Source organism: Staurois parvus, unplaced genomic scaffold, assembly GCF_062004578.1.
Source record: "Staurois parvus isolate SC_StPar_1 unplaced genomic scaffold, SC_StPar_1.0 ptg000544l, whole genome shotgun sequence".
In the NCBI taxonomy this organism is placed as follows: domain Eukaryota; kingdom Metazoa; phylum Chordata; class Amphibia; order Anura; family Ranidae; genus Staurois; species Staurois parvus.
In genome coordinates this window covers 2,221,807-2,249,387 of record NW_028318340.1, presented here as the reverse complement: position 1 = coordinate 2,249,387, position 27,581 = coordinate 2,221,807, and positions in this window count along the sequence as shown.

Sequence of the window (27,581 nt, the reverse complement as noted above, 5' to 3'; positions counted from 1 at the left end):
CCTCTTCTCCTGATGATGCGGAAGCAATAGCCTGATGACGACGAGGCTGCCAAGTGCGATCAGCCTCATCATCATCAATTAGGGTCTCCGCGTCACTACTAGCCCCCTCGGCTGCGTGTGGGTCAGGAGACAGACCTGTCTCTAGACCGGCTACCGAGCCACTCTCCTCGCCAGTACTTCTTCGCCTGGCTGCTGAAGAGGCGGATGTCTCCCCCCGTTCCTGACCGCCCTCTGTTAGCTCTTCCTCACTGTACAGTGGGGCTGAGCCCACAGCATGCGATACTTCGCTTGGTGAGGGAACACCAAAGGACAGGGCAGGTCGAGGACACGTGATTTCAGTGGGCTTGCTCCCGGGCCATGCCAACTAACGGTTGTGTCTGACGTACCCACCGACCGTTGGCTGTAGGTGTCAGAGGTGACCTGGGAAGAGGAAGACGACCGAGTCAACCAATCGATGACGGCAGGGTTGTCGGTGGAGACACGACCGCTGGATGACACCGGGAGCACTGGCCTCTGGCTGCGACTAGTGCTGCCTCGACCCCTTCCTCTGCTGCCACGTCTGCTCGCTCCTGAAACATTGCCTCCTCTGCCACTCCTCTGCATGTTGTTTGACATACTCTTTAATTCAATAAGCACCCCAAAAATAAAACCGGATTTAACTCTTTGAACGTACAATAGTGGTTGTGAAGCAGAAAGTCAGTTTATTGTACACAATCGGTCAATTGCAGCTTGCCGTTGGCTGGAAACTGTACGTTTCTGTCACTGGAATGCACTAATCACCCAAAAAATATTACCGCCACCTGGCGTGTATATGGATTTAACTCTTTGAACGTACAATAGTGGTTGTGAAGCAGAAAGTCAGTTTATTTAGCACAATCGGTCAATTGCAGCTTGCCGTTGGCTGGAAACTGTACGTTTATGTCACTGGAATGCACTAATCACCCAAAAAATATTACCGCCACCCGGCGTGTATATGGATTTAACTCTTTGAACGTACAATAGTGGTTGTGAAGCAGAAAGTCAGTTTATTGTACACAATCGGCAAACTGCAGCACCAACTGTGCACGACAGCCACCAAAAAAAAAAATGGTGTATGTCACTTTAAATTTTCGATTCTTTGATAGCTGTGGCCCTAAGTAACGATTCTGTGTCCCTGAGTAACGATTCTGTGTCCCTGAGTAACGATTCTGTGGCCCTAAAGTCTCTGTGGCCCTAACTCTGTCCCTCAATACACAGAGGTCTGTCTCTCTTGAATCACCGGAGGCTAATGGAGAATTCTAAGATGGCCGCGATTTATAGCTCCACCATTACACAGTGCTGGCTGGCTGGCTGCTGATTGGCTAATGCGATCATATGTCATGATTCATGACTCATGAATGCATTATGGGTCAGCGCGCCTTCCCAGAGATCCCCGCCCCATCTTCTCTGTCCATTTTCTCCTGTCGCCACACATGTCGCCGCCATTTTTGGGAAAATTCGATTCGTGCATCCGAAGTTTGCTAATCTTCAGATTCGTCGCGAATAGAATTTTTCCAAATCTTATGGAACGAATTCCACTTCGTCATGTTCGATTCGCTCATCTCTAACCATTACATCACCACTAGAGATGAGCGAAGTATTCAAAAATTCGATTCGGCTGATTCGGCGAATTCAAGGAATAAATTCGATTCGATGCGAATATATTCGCTGCGAATTTAACTTATAAAAAGGGTTTCTAGGCTTCAGAGAGCCTTTATATTAGTGCAGAACACTGTACCTTTAATTTAAATGCCCTTGGAGTCTGCTGGGGAAGAGAAATAATACTGTCAGTCAGTATGACATGCAGATGAGTGCCGTCGATCTTAGAATCACCGCACACTTCACTCATTTGGGCAGTCACGGGGCCAAAACCAGAGTGTGGAGCCACAGTGTGGCGATGGAGACAGCAGCAATGGGAGGCCGTACAGGGACCCATGAGAGACTCTGGACCTGGCAGCAGCATGAGGAGGCGGTACAGGGGCCCATGGCAGAATACAGGCCTGGCAGCAGCAATGGGAGGCCCGTAATCTGCCAGCACCCTATGACAAAATGGAACACACCAGCACTGTGAGGAGACCTGAAAGTGGCACATGGCAGAGTGTGGCGATGGAGAAAGCAGCAATGGGAGGCCGTACAGGGACCCATGAGACACTGTGGACCTGGCAGCAGCATGAGGAGGCGGTACAGGGGCCCATGGCAGATTACAGGCCTGGCAGCAGCAATGGGAGGCCCGAAATCTGCCAGCACCCTATGACAAAATGGAACACACCAGCACTGTGAGGAGACCTGAAAGTGGCACATGGCAGAGTGTGGCGATGGAGACAGCAGCAATGGGAGGCCGTACAGGGACCCATTAGACACTCTGTACCTAGCAGCAGCATGAGGAGGCGGTACAGGGGCCCATGGCAGATTACAGGCCTGGCAGCAGCAATGGGAGGCCCGTAATCTGCCAGCATCCTATGACAAAATGGAACACACCAGCAGTGTGAGGAGACCTGAAAGTGGCACATGGCAGAGTGTGGCGATGGAGACAGCAGCAATGGGAGGCCGTACAGGGACCCATGAGAGACTCTGGACCTGGCAGCAGCATGAGGAGGCGGTACAGGGGCCCATGGCAGATTACAGGCCTGGCAGCAGCAATGGGAGGCCCGCAATCTGCCAGCACCCTATGACAAAATGGAACACACCAGCAGTGTGAGGAGACCTGAAAGTGGCACATGGCAGAGTGTGACGATGGAGACAGCAGCAATGGGAGGCCGTACAGGGACCCATGAGAGACTCTGGACCTGGCAGCAGCATGAGGAGGCGGTACAGGGGCCCATAGAAGATTACAGGCCTGGCAGCAGCAATGGGAGGCCCGTAATCTGCCAGCACCCTATGACAAAATGGAACACACCAGCAGTGTGAGGAGACCTGAAAGTGGCACATGGCAGAGTGTGGCGAAGGAGACAGCAGCAATGGGAGGCCGTACAGGGACCCATGACACACTCTGGACCTGGCAGCAGCATGAGGAGGCGGTACAGGGGCCCATGGAAGATTACAGGCCTGGCAGCAGCAATGGGAGGCCCGTAATCTGCCAGCACCCTATGACAAAATGGAACATACCAGCAGTGTGAGGAGACCTGAAAGTGGCACATGGCAGAGTGTGGCGATGGAGACAGCAGCAATGGGAGGCCGTACAGGGACCCATTAGACACTCTGTACCTGGCAGCAGCATGAGGAGGCGGTACAGGGGCCCATGGCAGATTACAGGCCTGGCAGCAGCAATGGGAGGCCCGTAATCTGCCAGCATCCTATGACAAAATGGAACACACCAGCAGTGTGAGGAGACCTGAAAGTGGCACATGGCAGAGTGTGGCGATGGAGACAGCAGCAATGGGAGGCCGTACAGGGACCCATGAGAGACTCTGGACCTGGCAGCAGCATGAGGAGGCGGTACAGGGGCCCATGGCAGATTACGGGCCTGGCAGCAGCAATGGGAGGCCCGGAATCTGCCAGCACCCTATGACAAAATGGAACACACCAGCAGTGTGAGGAGACCTGAAAGTGGCACATGGCAGAGTGTGGCGATGGAGACAGCAGCAATGGGAGGCCGTACAGGGACCCATTAGACACTCTGTACCTGGCAGCAGCATGAGGAGGCGGTACAGGGGCCCATGGCAGATTACAGGCCTGGCAGCAGCAATGGGAGGCCCATAATCTGCCAGCATCCTATGACAAAATGGAACACACCAGCAGTGTGAGGAGACCTGAAAGTGGCACATGGCAGAGTGTGGCGATGGAGACAGCAGCAATGGGAGGCCGTACAGGGACCCATGAGAGACTCTGGACCTGGCAGCAGCATGAGGAGGCGGTACAGGGGCCCATGGCAGATTACAGGCCTGGCAGCAGCAATGGGAGGCCCGTAATCTGCCAGCACCCTATGACAAAATGGAACACACCAGCAGTGTGAGGAGACCTGAAAGTGGCACATGTTTGGGGCATGATTCATGGCGGATTTAGTCAGTTGTGTCAGGAACTGGTGGTTTGAAATCCAGACTAATCCACGCCTGATTCATTTTCACAAACGTGAGTCTCTCCACACTTTGGGTGGACAGTCGTGTCCTCCGCGGAGTTACAATACCTCCTGCCGCACTAAACACGCGCTCCGATGCCACGCTACTGGCCGGGCATGACAGCCTTTCAAGGGCAAATTCAGCTAGTTGGGGCCAAAGGTCAAGTTTCGTTGCCCAGTAGTCAAGGGGATTGTCTACCTCGGTTGGCAGGGTGCTGTCCAAGTAGGCCCAAGCCTGTTGTTTGAGGTCCTGCTCCAGGTCCACCTGATGCTGCTGCTGCTGCGGCTGGTTAGTAGTTTCCTCACTGCGCTGGTGAAGAAAGCTACTCATCATCGACTGCAGACTGTGGCAGCCGCTGCTGGTGGAGCTGCCACTGCTCCTACCACCCCACCCCTCCCCTGCTGCCATGGCAGCGGAACACGAGCGCACAGGGCCCACAGTGTCTGAGGATGGACGTTGGCGCAGAAAGGCAGAGACCAACTGACTACATAGGTGGTTTTTATAGTACGTTATTTTGGCCTCCCTCTCAGCAGGTGTGAAAAAGGCCACCATTTTTGAACGGTAGCGAGGGTCGAACAAGGTGGACAGCCAAAAGTCATCCCTCTGTCTGATGGTTATTATTCGGCTGTCGCTACGCAAGCAACCGAGCATGCTATGGGCCATTTGTGCCAAGGAATGCGAGGGACTCCCTGCCTCCATCTCCACAGCATACTGCCACGGTGCGTCTGGGTCCTCTGTCTCCTCCTCCTCCTCCTCCTCTACCAGGTGTTCCTGCTCCTCCACTCCTGTCCGCTGAGTGGAAAAACCACCCATTTCACTCAATAATTCCTGAGCACCAATGTCCTCCTCTACCTCCTCCTCTTCTTCCTGTCCTGCCCCCACAGGGGTCATGTGGCGTTGAGATCTGTGCGCCACGTCTACCGCACCCTGACCAGCCATTGTTAACAGCATTTGTTCCAGGACGTGCAACAGAGGAATGATGTCGTTCATCCCATAGTCCTGCCGACTCACGAATAGCGTGGCCTCCTCAAAGGGCCTGAGCAAGCGGCAGGTGTCACGCATGAGCTGCCAATGGCTGACATCGAAGTTACACAGGGGAGTACCTTTATCCGCTTGTAACATCAGGAAATCGGTGATGGCCTTTCGCTGTTCGTAAAGGCGGTCTAACATGTGTAGGGTTGAATTCCACCTTGTTGCAACGTCGCAGATCAGGCGATGCTGTGCAATTCCGTTCTGCCGCTGCAGCTCAAGGAGGGTGTGCTTTGCGGTGTAGGAATGGCTGAAATGCATGCAAAGTTTACGTGACATTTTAAGGATGTCTTGCAGTGGGATGGTGGATTTTAGGAACCGCTTGACAACCAGATTGAACACGTGAGCCATGCATGGCGCATGGCACAACCTTCCTTGACGCAGAGCAGACACCATGTTCTTTCCGTTGTCGGTCAACATGGTTCCGATTTTCAGTTTGCGCGGAGACAGCCATCTGTCGATTTCTCTGTTCATTACACTCAGAAGTTCCTCCCCTGTGTGACTACGTTCGCCAAGGCATACCAGGTGCAGCACAGCGTGACACCGTTGCGCCCTGCACATGTGATATGCCGGTCGGGTAATGGGACTTGGCACGGGGGTGGCGGCTGAGGACACGGCGGAAGAAGAGGTGGTAGAGGCGGACATCTTTGCCGGACCAAGGACGTGCAAACGTGGAGGCAAAAGCGGCGTGACCTGTCAAAGTTGCTTTTGAGGCTGTGCCGGCACCACGTTCACCCAGTGGGCCGTAAATGACATGTACTGTCCCTGACCGTAGTTACAGCTCCACACGTCGGCGCTGCCGTGCACTTTGGCAGAGACCGACATGCTCAAAGACTGGCCCACCATCTCTTCTACATGTGAATGCAGGGCTGGCACTGCCTTTTTGGCGAAGAAATGCCGGCTTGGCACTCTCCACCGCGGCGCGGCACAAGCCATCATTTCTCGGAAAGGTGCTGAGTCCACCACTTGGAAAGGGAGGGACTGCAGCACCAGCAACTTGGACAGGAGGACGTTCAGCTTCTGCACCGTCAGGTGCGTGCTCGCAAACTGTTGTCTTTTGGAAACGGATTCCAAGAAAGACTGCTGACGGAATCCGTGAAGAGGAGTAGCAGGAGAAGGAGCATCTGAACGAGCGGAAGATGCCAACGAGCGACAACTCCCCTCAGCAGAGGTGTTGGAGCCTTGACTGGCTGATAGAGGGCGATTGACGTCGGGTGACGGAGCAAGTAACGGAGCGGGTGATGGAGCGGGGGCTGGGGCAGGCAGAACCGCCGTATCTTTATCACGGTTTTCCCAGGCCACCAAATGGCGACGCTGCATATGCTGCCGCAACGCTGTAGTCCCAACATGAGCCCCCTGGCCACGCTTGACTTTCTGGCCACATAGTCGACATACGGCTACGTTTACTTCCTCGGGCGGCTTGACGAAAAATTGCCACACCGCCGAGTAGGAAACTTTGCCCCCGCTACTCCTCACTGGCTGACTGCTACTTCCTCCGTGCACACCGGCACCACTACTGGCCGTGGTGGTAGGCTGCAGTGGAGCTGGTGCTCTACTCCGTGGCCGTTTGCCTCCACTGACACTGCTGCGACCCTGCTGCCTCCTGGGCAACCCACCGACTGTTTTGCTCGCTGCCAAGCTGGCACCCTCTTCTCCTGATGATGCGGAAGCAATAGCCTGATGACGACGAGGCTGCCAAGTGCGATCAGCCTCATCATCATCAATTAGGGTCTCCGCCTCACTACTAGCCCCCTCAGCTGCGTGTGGGTCACGAGACAGACCTGTCTCTAGACCGGCTACCGAGCCACTCTCCTCGCCAGTACTTCTTCACCTGGCTGCTGAAGAGGCGGATGTCTCCCCCCCCGTTCCTGACCGCCCTCTGTTAGCTCTTCCTCACTGTACAGTGGGGCTGAGCCCACAGCATGCGATACTTCGCTTGGTGAGGGAACACCAAAGGACAGGGGCAGGTAGAGGACGCGTGATTTCAGTGGGCTTGCTCCCGGGCCATGCCAACTAACGGTTGTGTCTGACGTACCCACCGACCGTTGGCTGTAGGTGTCAGAGGTGACCTGGGAAGAGGAAGACGACCGAGCCAACCAATCGATGACGGCAGGGTTGTCGGTGGAGACACGACCGCTGGATGACACCGGGAGCACTGGCCTCTGGCTGCGACTAGTGCTGCCTCGACCCCTTCCTCTGCTGCCACATCTGCTCGCTCCTAAAACATTGCCTCCTCTGCCACTCCTCTGCATGTTGTCTGACATACTCTTTAATTCAACAATTCTGTGTCCCTGAGTAACGATTCTGTGTCCCTGAGTAACAATTCTGTGTACCTGAGTAACAATTGTGTGTCCCTGAGTAACAATTGTGTGTCCCTGAGTAACAATTGTGTGTCCCTGAGTAACAATTCTGTGTCCCTCAGTAACAATTCTGTGTCTGTCCCTGAGTAACAATTCTGTGTCCCTCAGTAACAATTCTGTGTATGTCCCTGAGTAACAATTCTGTGTCCCTGAGTAACAATTCTGTGTCCCTGAGTAACAATTCTGTGTCCCTCAGTAACAATTCTGTGTCCCTCAGTAACAATTCTGTGTCCCTCAGTAACAATTCTGTGTCCCTCAGTAACAATTCTGTGTCTGTCCCTGAGTAACAATTCTGTGTCCCCGAGTAACAATTCTGTGTCCCCGAGTAAAAATTCTGTGTCCCCGAGTAACAATTGTGTGTCCCCGAGTAACAATTGTGTGTCCCTCAGTAACAATTGTGTGTCCCTCAGTAACAATTCTGTGTCCCTCAGTAACAATTCTGTGTCTGTCCCTGAGTAACAATTCTGTGTCCCTGAGTAACAATTCTGTGTCCCTCAGTAACAATTCTGTGTCCCTGAGTAACAATTCTGTGTCTGTCCCTCAGTAACAATTCTGTGTCCCTGAGTAACAATTCTGTGTCCCTGAGTAACAATTCTGGGTCCCTCAGTAACAATTCTGTGTCCCTCAGTAACAATTCTGTGTCTGTCCCTGAGTAACAATTCTGTGTCCCTCAGTAACAATTCTGTGTCTGTCCGTGAGTAACAATTCTGTGTCCCTGAGTAACAATTCTGTGTCCCTGAGTAACAATTCTGTGTCCCTCAGTAACAATTCTGTGTCCCTCAGTAACAATTCTGTGTCTGTCCCTGAGTAACAATTCTGTGTCCCTCAGTAACAATTCTGTGTCCCTCAGTAACAATTCTGTGTCTGTCCCTGAGTATCAATTCTGTGTCCCTGAGTAACAATTCTGTGTCCCTGAGTAACAATTCTGTGTCCCTCAGTAACAATTCTGTGTGCCTCAGTAACAATTCTGTGTCTGTCCCTGAGTAACAATTCTGTGTCCCTCAGTAACAATTCTGTGTCCCTGAGTAACGATTCTGTGTCCCTGAGTAACGATTCTGTGTCCCTGAGTAACGATTCTGTGTCTCTGAGTAACGATTCTGTGTCCCTGAGTAACAATTTTGTGTCCCTGAGTAACAATTCTGTGTCTGTCCCTGAGTAACAATTCTGTGTCCCTCAGTAACAATTCTGTGTCCCTCAGTAACAATTCTGTGTGTGTCCCTGAGTAACAATTCTGTGTCCCTGAGTAACAATTCTGTTTCCCTGAGTAACAATTCTGTGTCCCTCAGTAACAATTCTGTGTCCCTGAGTAACAATTCTGTGTCCCTCAGTAACAATTCTGTGTCTGTCCCTGAGTAACAATTCTGTTTCCCTCAGTAACAATTCTGTGTCCCTCAGTAACAATTCTGTGTCTGTCCCTGAGTAACAATTCTGTGTCCCTGAGTAACAATTCTGTGTCCCTGAGTAACGATTCTGTGTCCCTCAGTAACAATTCTGTGTCCCTCAGTAACAATTCTGTGTCTGTCCCTGAGTAACAATTCTGTGTCCCTCAGTAACAATTCTGTGTCCCTCAGTAACAATTCTGTGTCTGTCCCTGAGTAACAATTCTGTGTCTGTCCCTGAGTAACAATTCTGTGTCCCTGAGTAACAATTCTGTGTCCCTGAGTAACAATTCTGTGTCCCTCAGTAACAATTCTGTGTCCCTCAGTAACAATTCTGTGTCTGTCCCTGAGTAACAATTCTGTGTCTGTCCCTGAGTAACAATTCTGTGTCTGTCCCTGAGTAACGGTTCTGTGTCCCTAATACAGAGAGATCTGTCTCTCTTGAATGACCAGAGGCAAATGGAGAATTGTAAGATGGCCGCAATTTATAGCTCCACCATTACACAGTGCTGGCTGGCTGGCTGCTGATTGGCTAATGCGATCACATGTCATGAATGAATGCATTATGGGTCAGCGCGCCTTGTCTGCGCGCCTTCCCAGAGATCCCTGCTCCGTCGCCGCACATGTCGCCGCCATTTTTAGAATCAAAATTTTTCTAATATTCGAAACGAATTCCACTTCGCCGAGTTCGATTCGCTCATCTCTAATCACCACCAGCAGCCTGAACCATTGATTCAAGGCAGGATGGATCCATGCTTTCATGTTATTTACACCAAATTCTGACCCTACCATCTGAATGTTGCAGTTTAAATTGAGACTCATCAGACTAGGCAACGTTTTTCCAATCTTCTATTGTCCAATTTTGGTGAGCCTGTGCAAATTGTAGCCACCGTTTGCTGTTCTTATGTGACAGGAGTGACAACAAGTGTGGTCTTCTGCTGATGTAGCCCATCTGCTTCAAGGTTCGACATGCTGTGTGTTCAGAGATAGTATTCAGCATACCTTGGCTGTAACAAGTGGCTATTTGAGTTACTGTTGCCTTTCTGTCATCTCAAACCAGTCTGCCCATTCTCCTCTAACCTCTGACATCAAGAAGGCATTTTCATCCACACAACTGCCGCTTACTGGATATTTTCTCTTTTTCGGACCTGTTTCTGTAAACCCTAAAAATGGTTATGCATGAAAATCCCAGTAGATCAGCTGTTTTTAAAAATACTCATACCAGCCCGTCTGGCACCAACAACCATGCCACGTTCAAAGTAATTTAAATCCCCTTTTTTCCCCATTCTGATGCTCATTTTGAACTTCAGCAAGTCTTCTTCACCACGTCAAGATGCCTATATGCATTGAGTTGGTGCCATGAGATTGGCTGATTAGCAATTTTTGTTACCAAGCAATTGAACAGGTATACCTAATAAAGAGGCCAGTGAGTGTATGTGCTGTAGCAAAAGGGTAGGCTTTAATGCCTACATGCTGCAAATATGCGTCAGTGAGTGGCACTCTCACTGCTTGCTCCTAGCACATAGACCGAGCAGTGAAAGACAGCTTTTTGTCCCTGCTAATATTCAGTAGCTGGTGGGACCAGCAAACTGATGGTTTTGAATGTATTTAGACTCCTTGCTAACACCACTCTAACCGTAAAGAACCCCTTATACAGTTTGGGATTGAACCACTGGTTGTCAAACTTGTGTGGCCACGAGTCTTCTTTAGAGACCTAACATAAAACAATTTTCCCAAAGCTAGAGTCAGCATTTAAAGATTTGTATAATGAGATCATATCCCCTCTGAAGGCAGAGCTAAACCCATTTAATTAAGTACTTTCCAAAACAGTTACATTCAAGGTATTCTGTGAATGATAACTGTCACATTGGCTTGTGTTCTCTATGAAACTGTAAATACAGTACATCAAACGGCTGGTGTCATAACTGCTCACATGAGCAGCATCATGGCAACTGCAGATCAAAGGCAAAGATTGCTGCTTTCTTTTATGTAAAGGGTAAAAGGGTTCAGTTCTGCTGTAAAAGTCTCTTCTCCATGGAGAATAAGTTCAATGTGTGTAGTTATTCCTCATATTGAGGTCCTCCAGTCCCCTTTTTATCTTTGTTGCCCTTCTCTGGACTCACTCTAGTTTAAGTACATCCTTCCTGAGGATTTGTGACCAAAACTGGACGACATACTCAGGATGTGGCCTAACCAGAGTTTTGTAAAGTGGTAGAATTATAGATTTATCCATTGAGCAAAAACCCATTCAAATGCATGGTAATTGTCTGCTGGCCTCATTTGCATCTTGGCATTGCATGTTATTACTGAGCCTGTAATCCACCGGGGCCTTCAAATCTCTTTCCATCCTCGATTACCCCAGATGTTTCCCCCTAGCGTTTAACTTTTATTCATATTTTTAGCTGCCAAGTGCATTACTTTACATTTTTCATTATTAAACATCATCTGCCACATAGTTGCCCACAACTCTATTTTAGTTAGGTCTTCTAAATACTGAGTTTGAACTATTTATTCCCCTCTCTATATCGTTTATGGAAGTTTATGGGTCCCTCATTAACTTCTTTATTTGTATGTTGGGGTGCCATTTAAAATGCTGTGTATTATCAAGCATTGCAGAGACGTGTAGTTTGATACGCATTAAAAACATATTATTCCATTGATATGTAGATGTAAAGCTAGCTAACACATCACACTTTACTCTTGCTGTCCATTCCAAAGACATTTCATGGTGAACTTTTTTAACAGATTTCACTTGCTTTGGAAGACATGGATAAATGATCATTGTTTTTTTCCAGAAACAAATTAAAGCTCCATATGGTGTCTTTTTAGGTGCAAATAGCACAAAGTGAGTTTTTCATTAATTTGTGACATTTTATAAGAATTATGTTATTTCATAGTGCTGGATGTAATACAGTTCTTTGAGGACCGGAGCAGTAAATAATTTCACTAATGGAAATATGTAGAGAGAAAGCAATGATTAGCAGCTGTACTTTTCTTATTCAGCCTCAGCGGATGATTATCACACTTGATAATCCATTGCGTCTGTGGAAAAATGTTGTTAAAAGATGTTAACAGCTTCTTAATCACTTTAGCATGAAAGATAGTGGTCTTTCAAAAGAACACATCCAGGCTTTTCTCATCAATGCACCGGCTAAAAAACCCCAAGTGTTGTCCTCCGCTCACATTTGTGGTTATTAAAGACTGATACTTTCTGAATTATTCCAGTGCTTACTGTAGAGCGTACAAGACTTTTTTACATTTTTTTTTTTTTTCTCAGAGAATGTCTCTAGATCCAGGAAAAAGCTTTACACTAGCCATATTCTAGGGAATGTTTTTCTTTTAAAATGAACAATGTACAGTATATGATATGCATAATTAATGCTACCTTTGTCAGCACTGTACTTAGCTGCGGTATGCCAAGTACATCCTGTAAGGAACAGCAACAAGATTCTTTGTAGAAAAACATGTCGTTTGTTTACACCATTACAGCTTAGCAAATGGAGGGTTTAATTTCTTTAGCTTGATTTATAAAAGTGTGAAATGAGATAAAATGAAATGAGGCAAACCTCTGTTCCTTCAAACATACAGTCGTGCTTTTTTTTTTAATATTAAACACACTATACTTATCTGCTCAGTGCAAAGGTTTTGCACAGAGAAGCCCTGAACCTACTCTTCTGGGGTCCCCTACTGGTGTTCTGGGTCCTCCTCTTCTCTGTGTGCCACCATAGGAAGCTACTTCCTTTGGTGGCACAAATGCAGGCTCGATCCCAAGCCTTGCTGCCTGTCTATTGACCCACACAGTGCGTCTTGGCCCCACTCCCTTGTCACTGGATTTGATGGACATCAGCAGGAGCAAATGGCTCCGACTGGTCTTATTGAGTTCAGTGATGAGGAAAAGAGAGCAGTGCCACTGCTATCGGGCACAGTGCTGGCTTGGGATCAGACTCCAGTAAGTATTTCTGGGGCAGAGGGGAGTTGCACATAACAAATTTTTCACCTTAATGTAGAGAATGAATTAGGGTTAAAACACCTGAAGCCTTTACATCCACTTTAAGAAAATGAACAATAAAGGTACACTTGTATCATGGACGCCCATGTGTGTCTGGATGTTTGTGAGCATAGTAATTGCAGTTCCGGAACCTTCATAGCAGATTGTACAGTGATTTGATTAGACGTGTCTATAATGCCGCGCTCCTACTATAAATACTTAATAATATATTGTATATCACTCGTATATATCAATAAACTAAATAAATTAATAATAAATATTAATACAAATCAATAAATTAATTAATGTGATATAGTGAATCAAATCATAAATATGCTAAATTGTGCCATTAGTGCTCAAACAATATTGTCCATGCCATATTCCAATTTCATGATTAAATAAAAAGTCTTTTATATCTTTGTGCAAAGGTGCATACAGAAATGAACAGTCTTATATATCTTTGTGCAAAATGTGCAATGTGCAGGTGAACTCCTTAATCCCTCTTTCCAGGTGCCGTGTAGTCTCAATATGTGCTCACCTTAATATTTGCCCAAATGAATTTAGGCAAATAGACTTGTAGTCCTTCTAGGACTGGTGGGATAGTGCTCCTTTATGCAGTATTCCAGATGGATGTGCAGACCTGCTCAGATCCTCCTCCTATAATCTCCTCTTAAATCATCCACGTGGCCACTCATAGATAGATTTTTGAAAAGGGGGTATCAGTATCTCCTATTTCCCCTCCTGGGGACACCTCCTTCTTATATCCACCTTTCCTCAATGTTGAGTATATAGATCAGATAGAGAAAAAAAGACCATAGTGTCTTATCCTTTTGAATATGCGTATTTATTGCTACCAGATACGGTGATACAAGCATATGAGGCACTTATCTTATGCAGATATGCAGAGCTGGTGATTCCCTCTGCCTCTCTGACTGCCTCTGCTAGAGTCGCCGAGCCTCTCCGATGCAACGTCGTGACGTCAGAGCCCCTCCCCTACGCGTTGCGTCACAGGGTCACGTGACTTCATCAGGGGGAATTTGATTGGACATCACAACTATCTTGTGTTGGTATATATACATAGCGGCCGCCATTTTGTTGAAGACCGCATGGGCGCGGCCATTTTCTAACTGGTTTTTCCTATGTTGAATTAATACAGTATTATCCCAGGTGTATGTTAATTTTCTGCCTGTCAGACGTTGCTACTCGGATCAGCTGCATGCCATACTCTTATATCTAACTCGGTATCCATATATATTAGAGCAGATTTGTGCCTCATAATCTGATTAATATACCTAACATTAAAATGATAAACTTTAATATACCTCATATTTAAATTTATATAATATATCATAAAATAGCCTTTAATATAAAAAATAATAATAAAAAAATAAAAAATAATGAATATTACATAACCTATACATAAATGATCACATACAAAATCCCACTGGTTTACACCTATTATGCCTATTTTATTACTCTTACATACTATGTACTAATCCTTTGTTACCATATTCATATATTAAGATGTATATTATCCCCTTGGTACAATACTCAATACAAGTTTGATTTGATTTAAAAAATAATTATTATCTAAAAATCATTATTTACCAACATCTTAATATACTTATTCACATAAATATAGCAATAAAAAAATCTTATATTATAAGATTATTTTGTAAAATAATTTTGTAAAATATCCGTGATGTGTAATTAAAAACATTCTCAGGGCCTCTATTCTATAGATTAATCCTTTTTTAGAAGTTTATTTATTAGTAATAAAACATGTGAGATCAAACTCCTTATTTAACCCATTAGGGGCCAGGCAACCCATCTCATAGATCCATTTCGATTCCTTTTTACTAATTTCCCTTACTCGATTGTCACCCCTCCAATGATGTACATGTTTTTCAATGCCCCAGAACTGTAATTTACTGGCGTCTTTATTGTGATATCTCCTGAAATGCTGTGATAGATGGTGATACTTATATCCCATATTGATATTATAGACATGCTCCTTTATACGTTCTTTCAGCATCCTTTTTGTGCGACCAATGTATATTAGATTGCATGGACATTTCAAAGCGTAGATAACCCCTTTGGTGTCACAGGATATAAATTGCCGAATTTTATATTCCTTTCCACCATTGGGGTTAGTGAATGTGTGTCTTCTCCTAGGGTTATGTTTCAGTCTGCTGCAACTATAGCATCTGCCACAAGCATAAAACCCTTTTCCTTGAAAAAAGCTAAAATTCTGTTTTTTTACTGGCGGTTCTAATATATTTTTCACAACATTATCTCTAATAGTGGGAGCTTTTTTATATATAAAACGAGGTAGTTCTGGAATATTATTTTTCAGATGTTTGTCTAATTTCAAAATTTTCCAATGTTTTTTTATTATATTTTGCACTGATTTGTACTGTGTGTTATAATGTAGTACTACTGACAGTTCCTCCTTTTTGATGTTCTCTATTTGCTTATCTACTATCAGGGTATTACGATCCATATACCCTACTTTGTCCCTTTCCGTTTCTATTACTTCTCTTTTGTAGCCTTTATTTATAAATCTTTCTGATAGTATTCTACTTTGTTCTGTATAATCCTTCATTTTGGTACAGTTCCTTTTAAGTCTAATAAACTGACCTCTAGGTATATTTGTTATCCACGCTTTGTGATGGCAGCTATCTGTGGGAATATAGGCGTTTCTATCAACTGATTTAAAATAGTTTTTAGTGCATAATTGTGTTCCCTCTTTAAAAATTTCAATATCTAAAAAATTCATAATTGTATCGTGTATATCATAGCTTAAACTTATATTTGCTTCGTTTCTATTTAGACTATTATAAAATTCAATAAGATCCTCTTTGTCACCATTCCATACAATCAGTAAGTCATCGATATACCTTTTGTACATTAGTATTTCTTTTTTGACATTCTGAAACACGAACTCATCTTCCCATTTTGCCATATATAGGTTGGCAATGCTAGGGGCGAATTTAGCGCCCATAGCAACTCCTTTTCTTTGGGAATAGTAGGTGTTGCCATACCAAAAGTAATTGTGGGTTAAGCAATATTTTAAACATTTTATTAAAAATTTTTTATGTCTGTTGGGGATGTTCCCGTATTTATTAAGTGCCCATTTAGCTGCTTCTATGGCTCCCTGATGGTCTATATTAGTGTATAATGCTGCTACGTCCGCTGAGCTTAGAAGCGTGCCATTGTCTATGTGGATATCATTCATTACCTGTATTACATGCTTCGTATCTCTTAGAAAGGCTTTTGTATTGGTGACCAAAGGTTTCAAAAAATGGTCAACGTATTCACCCAGTCTTGCTGTAAGTGAATCTATCCCATTAATTATAGGTCTACCTGGCGGATGGGTCCTATTTTTGTGAATTTTTGGAACTGAATATATTATTGGCAGTCTACACACTGATGGTATTAAGTACTCAGATTCTTTCTCACTTAGCACTCCTTTTTTCCTCCCATATGATATTAGCTTATTCAGCTCTTTCTTGTATTCCTTAGTTGGGTTATTTATTAATACTTCATATGTTTCTTTGTCATTTAGCATTTCAGTCATAATTGTTTCATAGTAAGTTTTTGATTGTATTACTATTCCTCCTCCCTTATCTGCCGGACGCACTACAATATCATTCCTCTTTTTCAGAGTATCCAAACCTCTTTTCAGCATGCTTTTCATTTTAATTTTTTTGATCTGTAACATTTCCAGATCTTGTAACACCATTTGTTTGAAAGTTTCTATATATTTATTATCCGTGATCTGGGGATTGAAGACAGATTTGTTCTTCAGTTGGCTAGATGTAGTACATTCCATTGGTCCAATATCATGTGTTATTGGATTGCTTGCATAATACTTTTTTAAATTGAGCTTCCTGGTCAGTTTGTGTACACTTACATAAGTGTCAAATTTGTTTAGTCCTTTTTGTGGAGCATATTTAAGGCCCTTGCTTAACGCGTAAGTTTCCTCTTCTGTAAGGGGTAATCCGCTTAGATTGAAAATACCCTCACCTTTTAGTTCCTTCTTCTTTTTTTGTTGTGCCCTTCTTCCTCCTCTTTTCCCTCTCTTTCTTGTGTGTGTATTATTTCTTCTTCCCTCCCCCCTTGTAGATTCATGTCCCATCCTAAAAAAAGGTCAGGAATGGGTGAATTTGATTCTTCTCTTTGTAGGGGTGAGAATCTATTATTTATGGGTACCTGATAGGGTTGGTTTTCCATTGGATATTGAGCTTGATATTGTGGCCTTTGGGGTCTGGGATAGTATGGGCCTCTATTTTGACCTTGCCTCCCATAATAATCTTGTGTTTGGTAGCCTTGTGGTTGGTAGCCTTGTGGGCCTCTCTGATTATGTCCTTTATATCCATTATAATATGGTTTTCCTCCTTGGTGGGGATGGTTAAATGGGGGTCTGTATGGCCCAGAGGTGTAATATTGTGGTCTCCAATTATTTGGGTTCCCTCCTTTATGTTGGGGATGTGATCTATTGTCTTTAATTGGTGTCTTAAACCCTAATGCTTTTTTAGGGGGTGGTGCTATCTCGTTAGTTTTAACTGGTGTTGATTCTGTGGATTTAATCTCATTAAGACTGGGATTGGTTTGCCATTTGAATACTGACTTTTGTTGATAGTCCTGACTCACTCTCTGAAATTTCTTCTTTTTCTTATTCTTAATTTCTATATCTTTTTTCTGAGTGTTTTTATTCAATTGGGATAAATATTTTGTAAATTCTGAGTGATCTTTACTATTCTCCACCTTATTTTGGTACTCTTTAATCACTTTTTCAATTTTCCTCATTTTTCTTTGTTTTCTTTTTAGTAGGAACTGGAGAACCTCCATTCCTTTTTCATTGAAGAAGTTGTACCATTCTTCCTTATCCTCTTCCTCCAAGAGACCATCATTAATGGGCAATTCCCATCTGAGCTTCCTTGGGACCATTCTTTCTTTTATATATTTTTGCATAGTAACTATATCCCACCAAATACCAATTTTTTTATCCATGATATTTCCTAATTTTTTGAATAAAGTGTTAATACTTAAATCATCCTGGTTTTCTCCTAAAAATATATTATCCATATCAAGTTCTCTATTTTCCAAAAATGTGAACACCTCCATAGTGTCTTCAAACAGGTGATAAATGAGTATAAAATCTACAATTAAAAAAGTGAATACTTGTGAGCCACTATGTCTCAGATGTTCAGTATAATATGTGCAATAGGTGGTAGTGAACTACCTGTTGTGTTAGGTGCGCTGGCACTTTCACAAACTCACTTAATTGTGTATATGTAAATTGATTAGACGTGTCTATAATGCCGCGCTCCTACTATAAATACTTAATAATATATTGTATATCACTCGTATATATCAATAAACTAAATAAATTAATAATAAATATTAATACAAATCAATAAATTAATTAATGTGATATAGTGAATCAAATCATAAATATGCTAAATTGTGCCATTAGTGCTCAAACAATATTGTCCATGCCATATTCCAATTTCATGATTAAATAAAAAGTCTTTTATATCTTTGTGCAAAGGTGCATACAGAAATGAACAGTCTTATATATCTTTGTGCAAAATGTGCAATGTGCAGGTGAACTCCTTAATCCCTCTTTCCAGGTGCCGTGTAGTCTCAATATGTGCTCACCTTAATATTTGCCTAAATGAATTTAGGCAAATAGACTTGTAGTCCTTCTAGGACTGGTGGGATAGTGCTCCTTTATGCAGTATTCCAGATGGATGTGCAGACCTGCTCAGATCCTCCTCCTATAATCTCCTCTTAAATCATCCACGTGGCCACTCATAGATAGATTTTTGAAAAGGGGGTATCAGTATCTCCTATTTCCCCTCCTGGGGACACCTCCTTCTTATATCCACCTTTCCTCAATGTTGAGTATATAGATCAGATAGAGAAAAAAAGACCATAGTGTCTTATCCTTTTGAATAAGCGTATTTATTGCTACCAGATGCGGTGATACAAGCATATGAGGCACTTATCTTATGCAGATATGCAGAGCTGGTGATTCCCTCTGCCTCTCTGACTGCCTCTGCTAGAGTCGCCGAGCCTCTCCGATGCAACGTCGTGACGTCAGAGCCCCTCCCCTACGCGTTGCGTCACAGGGTCACGTAACTTCATCAGGGGGAATTTGATTGGACATCACAACTATCTTGTGTTGGTATATATACATAGCGGCCGCCATTTTGTTGAAGACCGCATGGGCGCGGCCATTTTCTAACTGATTTTTCCTGATTAATCATGAAATTGGAATATGGCATGGACAATATTGTTTGAGCACTAATGGCAGAATTTAGCATATTTATGATTTGATTCACTATATCACATTAATTAATTTATTGATTTGTATTAATATTTATTATTAATTTATTTAGTTTATTGATATATACGAGTGATATACAATATATTATTAAGTATTTATAGTAGGAGCGCGGCATTATAGACACGTCTAATCAATTTACATATACACAATTAAGTGAGTTTGTGAAAGTGCCAGCGCACCTAACACAACAGGTAGTTCACTACCACCTATTGCACATATTATACTGAACATCTGAGACATAGTGGCTCACAAGTATTCACTTTTTTAATTGTAGATTTTATACTCATTTATCACCTGTTTGAAGACACTATGGAGGTGTTCACATTTTTGGAAAATAGAGAACTTGATATGGATAATATATTTTTAGGAGAAAACCAGGATGATTTAAGTATTAACACTTTATTCAAAAAATTAGGAAATATCATGGATAAAAAAATTGGTATTTGGTGGGATATAGTTACTATGCAAAAATATATAAAAGAAAGAATGGTCCCAAGGAAGCTCAGATGGGAATTGCCCATTAATGATGGTCTCTTGGAGGAAGAGGATAAGGAAGAATGGTACAACTTCTTCAATGAAAAAGGAATGGAGGTTCTCCAGTTCCTACTAAAAAGAAAACAAAGAAAAATGAGGAAAATTGAAAAAGTGATTAAAGAGTACCAAAATAAGGTGGAGAATAGTAAAGATCACTCAGAATTTACAAAATATTTATCCCAATTGAATAAAAACACTCAGAAAAAAGATATAGAAATTAAGAATAAGAAAAAGAAGAAATTTCAGAGAGTGAGTCAGGACTATCAACAAAAGTCAGTATTCAAATGGCAAACCAATCCCAGTCTTAATGAGATTAAATCCACAGAATCAACACCAGTTAAAACTAACGAGATAGCACCACCCCCTAAAAAAGCATTAGGGTTTAAGACACCAATTAAAGACAATAGATCACATCCCCAACATAAAGGAGGGAACCCAAATAATTGGAGACCACAATATTACACCTCTGGGCCATACAGACCCCCATTTAACCATCCCCACCAAGGAGGAAAACCATATTATAATGGATATAAAGGACATAATCAGAGAGGCCCACAAGGCTACCAACCACAAGGCTACCAAACACAAGATTATTATGGGAGGCAAGGTCAAAATAGAGGCCCATACTATCCCAGACCCCAAAGGCCACAATATCAAGCTCAATATCCAATGGAAAACCAACCCTATCAGGTACCCATAAATAATAGATTCTCACCCCTACAAAGAGAAGAATCAAATTCACCCATTCCTGACCTTTTTTTAGGATGGGACATGAATCTACAAGGGGGGAGGGAAGAAGAAATAATACACACACAAGAAAGAGAGGGAAAAGAGGAGGAAGAAGGGCACAACAAAAAAAGAAGAAGGAACTAAAAGGTGAGGGTATTTTCAATCTAAGCGGATTACCCCTTACAGAAGAGGAAACTTACGCGTTAAGCAAGGGCCTTAAATATGCTCCACAAAAAGGACTAAACAAATTTGACACTTATGTAAGTGTACACAAACTGACCAGGAAGCTCAATTTAAAAAAGTATTATGCAAGCAATCCAATAACACATGATATTGGACCAATGGAATGTACTACATCTAGCCAACTGAAGAACAAATCTGTCTTCAATCCCCAGATCACGGATAATAAATATATAGAAACTTTCAAACAAATGGTGTTACAAGATCTGGAAATGTTACAGATCAAAAAAATTAAAATGAAAAGCATGCTGAAAAGAGGTTTGGATACTCTGAAAAAGAGGAATGATATTGTAGTGCGTCCGGCAGATAAGGGAGGAGGAATAGTAATACAATCAAAAACTTACTATGAAACAATTATGACTGAAATGCTAAATGACAAAGAAACATATGAAGTATTAATAAATAACCCAACTAAGGAATACAAGAAAGAGCTGAATAAGCTAATATCATATGGGAGGAAAAAAGGAGTGCTAAGTGAGAAAGAATCTGAGTACTTAATACCATCAGTGTGTAGACTGCCAATAATATATTCAGTTCCAAAAATTCACAAAAATAGGACCCATCCGCCAGGTAGACCTATAATTAATGGGATAGATTCACTTACAGCAAGACTGGGTGAATACGTTGACCATTTTTTGAAACCTTTGGTCACCAATACAAAAGCCTTTCTAAGAGATACGAAGCATGTAATACAGGTAATGAATGATATCCACATAGACAATGGCACGCTTCTAAGCTCAGCGGACGTAGCAGCATTATACACTAATATAGACCATCAGGGAGCCATAGAAGCAGCTAAATGGGCACTTAATAAATATGGGAACATCCCCAACAGACATAAAAAATTTTTAATAAAATGTTTAAAATATTGCTTAACCCACAATTACTTTTGGTATGGCAACACCTACTATTCCCAAAGAAAAGGAGTTGCTATGGGCGCTAAATTCGCCCCTAGCATTGCCAACCTATATATGGCAAAATGGGAAGATGAGTTCGTGTTTCAGAATGTCAAAAAAGAAATACTAATGTACAAAAGGTATATCGATGACTTACTGATTGTATGGAATGGTGACAAAGAGGATCTTATTGAATTTTATAATAGTCTAAATAGAAACGAAGCAAATATAAGTTTAAGCTATGATATACACGATACAATTATGAATTTTTTAGATATTGAAATTTTTAAAGAGGGAACACAATTATGCACTAAAAACTATTTTAAATCAGTTGATAGAAACGCCTATATTCCCACAGATAGCTGCCATCACAAAGCGTGGATAACAAATATACCTAGAGGTCAGTTTATTAGACTTAAAAGGAACTGTACCAAAATGAAGGATTATACAGAACAAAGTAGAATACTATCAGAAAGATTTATAAATAAAGGCTACAAAAGAGAAGTAATAGAAACGGAAAGGGACAAAGTAGGGTATATGGATCGTAATACCCTGATAGTAGATAAGCAAATAGAGAACATCAAAAAGGAGGAACTGTCAGTAGTACTACATTATAACACACAGTACAAATCAGTGCAAAATATAATAAAAAAACATTGGAAAATTTTGAAATTAGACAAACATCTGAAAAATAATATTCCAGAACTACCTCGTTTTATATATAAAAAAGCTCCCACTATTAGAGATAATGTTGTGAAAAATATATTAGAACCGCCAGTAAAAAAACAGAATTTTAGCTTTTTTCAAGGAAAAGGGTTTTATGCTTGTGGCAGATGCTATAGTTGCAGCAGACTGAAACATAACCCTAGGAGAAGACACACATTCACTAACCCCAATGGTGGAAAGGAATATAAAATTCGGCAATTTATATCCTGTGACACCAAAGGGGTTATCTACGCTTTGAAATGTCCATGCAATCTAATATACATTGGTCGCACAAAAAGGATGCTGAAAGAACGTATAAAGGAGCATGTCTATAATATCAATATGGGATATAAGTATCACCATCTATCACAGCATTTCAGGAGATATCACAATAAAGACGCCAGTAAATTACAGTTCTGGGGCATTGAAAAACATGTACATCATTGGAGGGGTGACAATCGAGTAAGGGAAATTAGTAAAAAGGAATCGAAATGGATCTATGAGATGGGTTGCCTGGCCCCTAATGGGTTAAATAAGGAGTTTGATCTCACATGTTTTATTACTAATAAATAAACTTCTAAAAAAGGATTAATCTATAGAATAGAGGCCCTGAGAATGTTTTTAATTACACATCACGGATATTTTACAAAATTATTTTACAAAATAATCTTATAATATAAGATTTTTTTATTGCTATATTTATGTGAATAAGTATATTAAGATGTTGGTAAATAATGATTTTTAGATAATAATTATTTTTTAAATCAAATCAAACTTGTATTGAGTATTGTAACAAGGGGATAATATACATCTTAATATATGAATATGGTAACAAAGGATTAGTACATAGTATGTAAGAGTAATAAAATAGGCATAATAGGTGTAAACCAGTGGGATTTTGTATGTGATCATTTATGTATAGGTTATGTAATATTCATTATTTTTTATTTTTTTATTATTATTTTTTATATTAAAGGCTATTTTATGATATATTATATAAATTTAAATATGAGGTATATTAAAGTTTATCATTTTAATGTTAGGTATATTAATCAGATTATGAGGCACAAATCTGCTCTAATATATATGGATACCGAGTTAGATATAAGATATAAGAGTATGGCATGCAGCTGATCCGAGTAGCAACGTCTGACAGGCAGAAAATTAACATACACCTGGGATAATACTGTGTTAATTCAACATAGGAAAAACCAGTTAGAAAATGGCCGCACCCATGCGGTCTTCAACAAAATGGCGGCCGCTATGTATATATACCAACACAAGATAGTTGTGATGTCCAATCAAATTCCCCCTGATGAAGTCACGTGACCCTGTGACGCAACGCGTAGGGGAGGGGCTCTGACGTCACGACGTTGCTTCGGAGAGGCTCGGCGACTCTAGCAGAGGCAGTCAGAGAGGCAGAGGGAATCACCAGCTCTGCATATCTGCATAAGATAAGTGCCTCATATGCTTGTATCACCGCATCTGGTAGCAATAAATACGCATATTCAAAAGGATAAGACACTATGGTCTTTTTTTCTCTATCTGATCTATATACTCAACATTGAGGAAAGGTGGATATAAGAAGGAGGTGTCCCCAGGAGGGGAAATAGGAGATACTGATACCCCCTTTTCAAAAATTTATCTATGAGTGGCCACGTGGATGATTTAAGAGGAGATTATAGGAGGAGGATCTGAGCAGGTCTGCACATCCATCTGGAATACTGCATAAAGGAGCACTATCCCACCAGTCCTAGAAGGACTACAAGTCTATTTGCCTAAATTCATTTGGGCAAATATTAAGGTGAGCACATATTGAGACTACACGGCACCTGGAAAGAGGGATTAAGGAGTTCACCTGCACATTGCACATTTTGCACAAAGATATATAAGACTGTTCATTTCTGTATGCACCTTTGCACAAAGATATAAAAGACTTTTTATTTAATCATGAAATTGGAATATGGCATGGACAATATTGTTTGAGCACTAATGGCACAATTTAGCATATTTATGATTTGATTCACTATATCACATTAATTAATTTATTGATTTGTATTAATATTTATTATTAATTTATTTAGTTTATTGATATATACGAGTGATATACAATATATTATTAAGTATTTATAGTAGGAGCGCGGCATTATAGACACGTCTAATCAATTTACATATACACAATTAAGTGAGTTTGTGAAAGTGCCAGCGCACCTAACACAACAGGTAGTTCACTACCACCTATTGCACATATTATACTGAACATCTGAGACATAGTGGCTCACAAGTATTCACTTTTTTAATTGTAGATTGTACAGTGATATTCAATGCATTTAATTTTTTTAGACTCCTCGAGATAGATATAGGTACTGTAATTCTAGAATCATTTTGCTAATCTCTACATTGATGAGCTGTAAAGGTTCTTAAATTATTGATTATGTGCAATTTTTATTATCAAGGTTTGTCACCATTTTGCTGGTGCAAGCAATTTTAAGTCTTGACATACGTGGTGTCTAACACATGGAATAATGCAGCAAAAGTGTTTTTTTTTATTCTATCTTTTAATGAGCTCTTCTTTTTTGCTTTAACCCTTTTACTACCAAGGATATGTTTTACATGACCTTGCCAGTCAATCTTTATTGCTGTAGACTTTTCGTGATAGTAATAGGTACTGTAATTCTAGGGTCATTTTGGTAAACTCTAAATCGATGAGCTGTAAACGTTTTTAAATTATAGATTATGTGCAATTTTGGGTATCAAGGTCTGTCACCATTTTGCTACTGCAAGCAATTTTAAGTCTTGACATACCTGTCTAATTATCTGTTTACTTGACAGAGTCTCAAAAGTATTTTACAAAAAATTGGGTTATTGGATATATGTTTGTGTGCACTAAAATTCATTTTAGCGCGTTTTTTTTACTGAAAATATAGGTTTGATAAACAGTTGCGCAAATATCTTATTATAAATATAATTATATATTAAATAATATTACATAAATAATGTAAAAAAAATACAGATATAATATATGAGATTATTTTACAGATCCCCTGATTTCAGAAACTATAGAATGTTGTTGGGGTTTCAAATAATTTTCAGGCCAAAAAGGAGCATTTTAATATATTTGTAAAAATTGAGAGATATGTAAAAAGAGAAAGGGTTAAATATCATCATCAGTGCCCATAGTTTCTATATAAAACCAAGCAAGGTTTTACCTTTTGGTAGGGACAATTCTAAATAGAGTTAAAATGATTTTAAAGGCATAAGGGTTTTTCTTTACCTCCTTGCATTCTATGCATGAAAGTAAAAAACATTCTTCATGCAGTTCCCCCCCTCCCAGGCTCTCTCAGCTCTTTCTCTCCTCATTGGTTAAGATACAGCATCAGGAGTCTCTGGCTCCCACTGCTGTCAATCACGGCTATTGAGGAGGGAGCCGGGGTTGGGCCAAGCTGCGCTGTGTGTCCTATAGATACACAAAGCTGGCTCAGGACGCAAGAGTGCCTCCAGAGAAAACAGCTTGCTACAGGGCACTCGGCAGGGAGGAGGAGCCAGGAGCACCAGCAGAGGACCCAAGAGGAGGATAGGGCTGCTCTGTGCAAAACCATTGCACAGAGCAGGTAAGTATGACATGTTTGTTATTTTTTTAAAATAAAAACAGAGCCTTTACAATCACTTTAAGTTTCTGGATAACTGTATAATTGTATAATAACTAAACACAAACACCTGCTCAAATGATAAAGCTGACATAATTCAGAAATTATATTCAAATGAGGTTTTTCCTTATTTTTCATGTATTTCCACAGATTTGCACTTCCGTTTTGTGTCTAACTCTTTATATGAATATACATTATTAATGCTTGTATGTGTTAACATTAAACATGCATTACAATTTATGGATTGTTGTAAATATGTATGTGTCCCTAGGCAGTAACTGATGAGTGTCTTGAACACTTGCACATTGCAGAAGATGGTGGTATTTAAAGTACTGTTTAAATGAAAATAAAATTATAAATAATATTTGTTTGTTAATGCATCAAAGAAAGAATGGGATATTGCAAACAGTTATCTTAATATAAAATGATTTGAATTAAATATTACCTATTCTATTTGAAATTTCTGGCTCTCGTTGCTCAGTTAAAGTTGACATATGTTACACCTCTTCAACCTCCACAATCAGCTGTCTTACAAAGCAGCTCTGAAGCTGTGAATTACTTAGAAGTGCTCATCCATTTTTAGAACAATGAAAAACTTACTGAAATCAGAAATGCCTTTGACTGCCATTATCTGCAGCCTTTATTGTCCTCTGGCATGAATGGAACTGTACCTGAATCTCATGATTTGATATTTTACCTGGTCAGTGGGCTGCTTTTAGGTGCCATCACAAAGGAAATCCCACAACCTGGCAGCTTCCCTGCAGCCAAAATCATCCCCTCCAAAGGGGCTCCAGGGAAGACATGAGTTTCTTGACAACTTCTGCATATAATTGGGCTTTGTATAGAGTCTTAAGGCACCTAAAAAAAAACTATGAAAAATTAAAAAAGGGTTTTAATTTTTTTAACCAATATATAGTGCACCAGATTTTGCACTCTCCAGTTTTAGTAAATAAACCCTTATTTTCTATGCCATTCCAAATTATGACTGACAATTGTCAAATCATTGAAACCACCATCAGTAAGGCTAGCCATACATTATACAACGTTCTTGAGAATTTTGCTTTAGATTTACCAAAAATCATATAATATGAGGTCAAACCCAAACAACACTTTCAATTGTATCCAGTTAGGCAAACCCTTGCACTACATAGTTGAAGGTAAATCTAAAGGAAATTGGACAGAACATGTATAATGTACGGTCATCCTTAGCTATATGTGTCTTAGGCCTCATTCACACAGGTGTACCAATCTGTACACCTGTACAAAGAGCCAACTTCATCCACATAGGATGCACAGGCAGTCTGTTTAAATCAATGGAAGGTGGCTGGCTGCTATGGACATGCAAGGATCTCCAAGTGCATCCTGGAGTGTATATCTGTACACACAGGAGATCCATGCAGGCCATTTTTTGAACAAGCTACCTGATCATAGCTGTACAGAATATCTGTGTATCCCACACAGGAAAAGATGGCCCTTCGCATAGGTGTATCGAGTACGCCCATGTAAATGAGACCTTAGGTAGGATGTCAGGGCAAACTGTAGACAAAAGGTTAACTGAAAAAATCTCACGCTTATCATACCTTTTAAATTCCAGCTACAGTATTCCACTTTGCCAAACTGTGTAAAGGTAAATTGCACCCTGC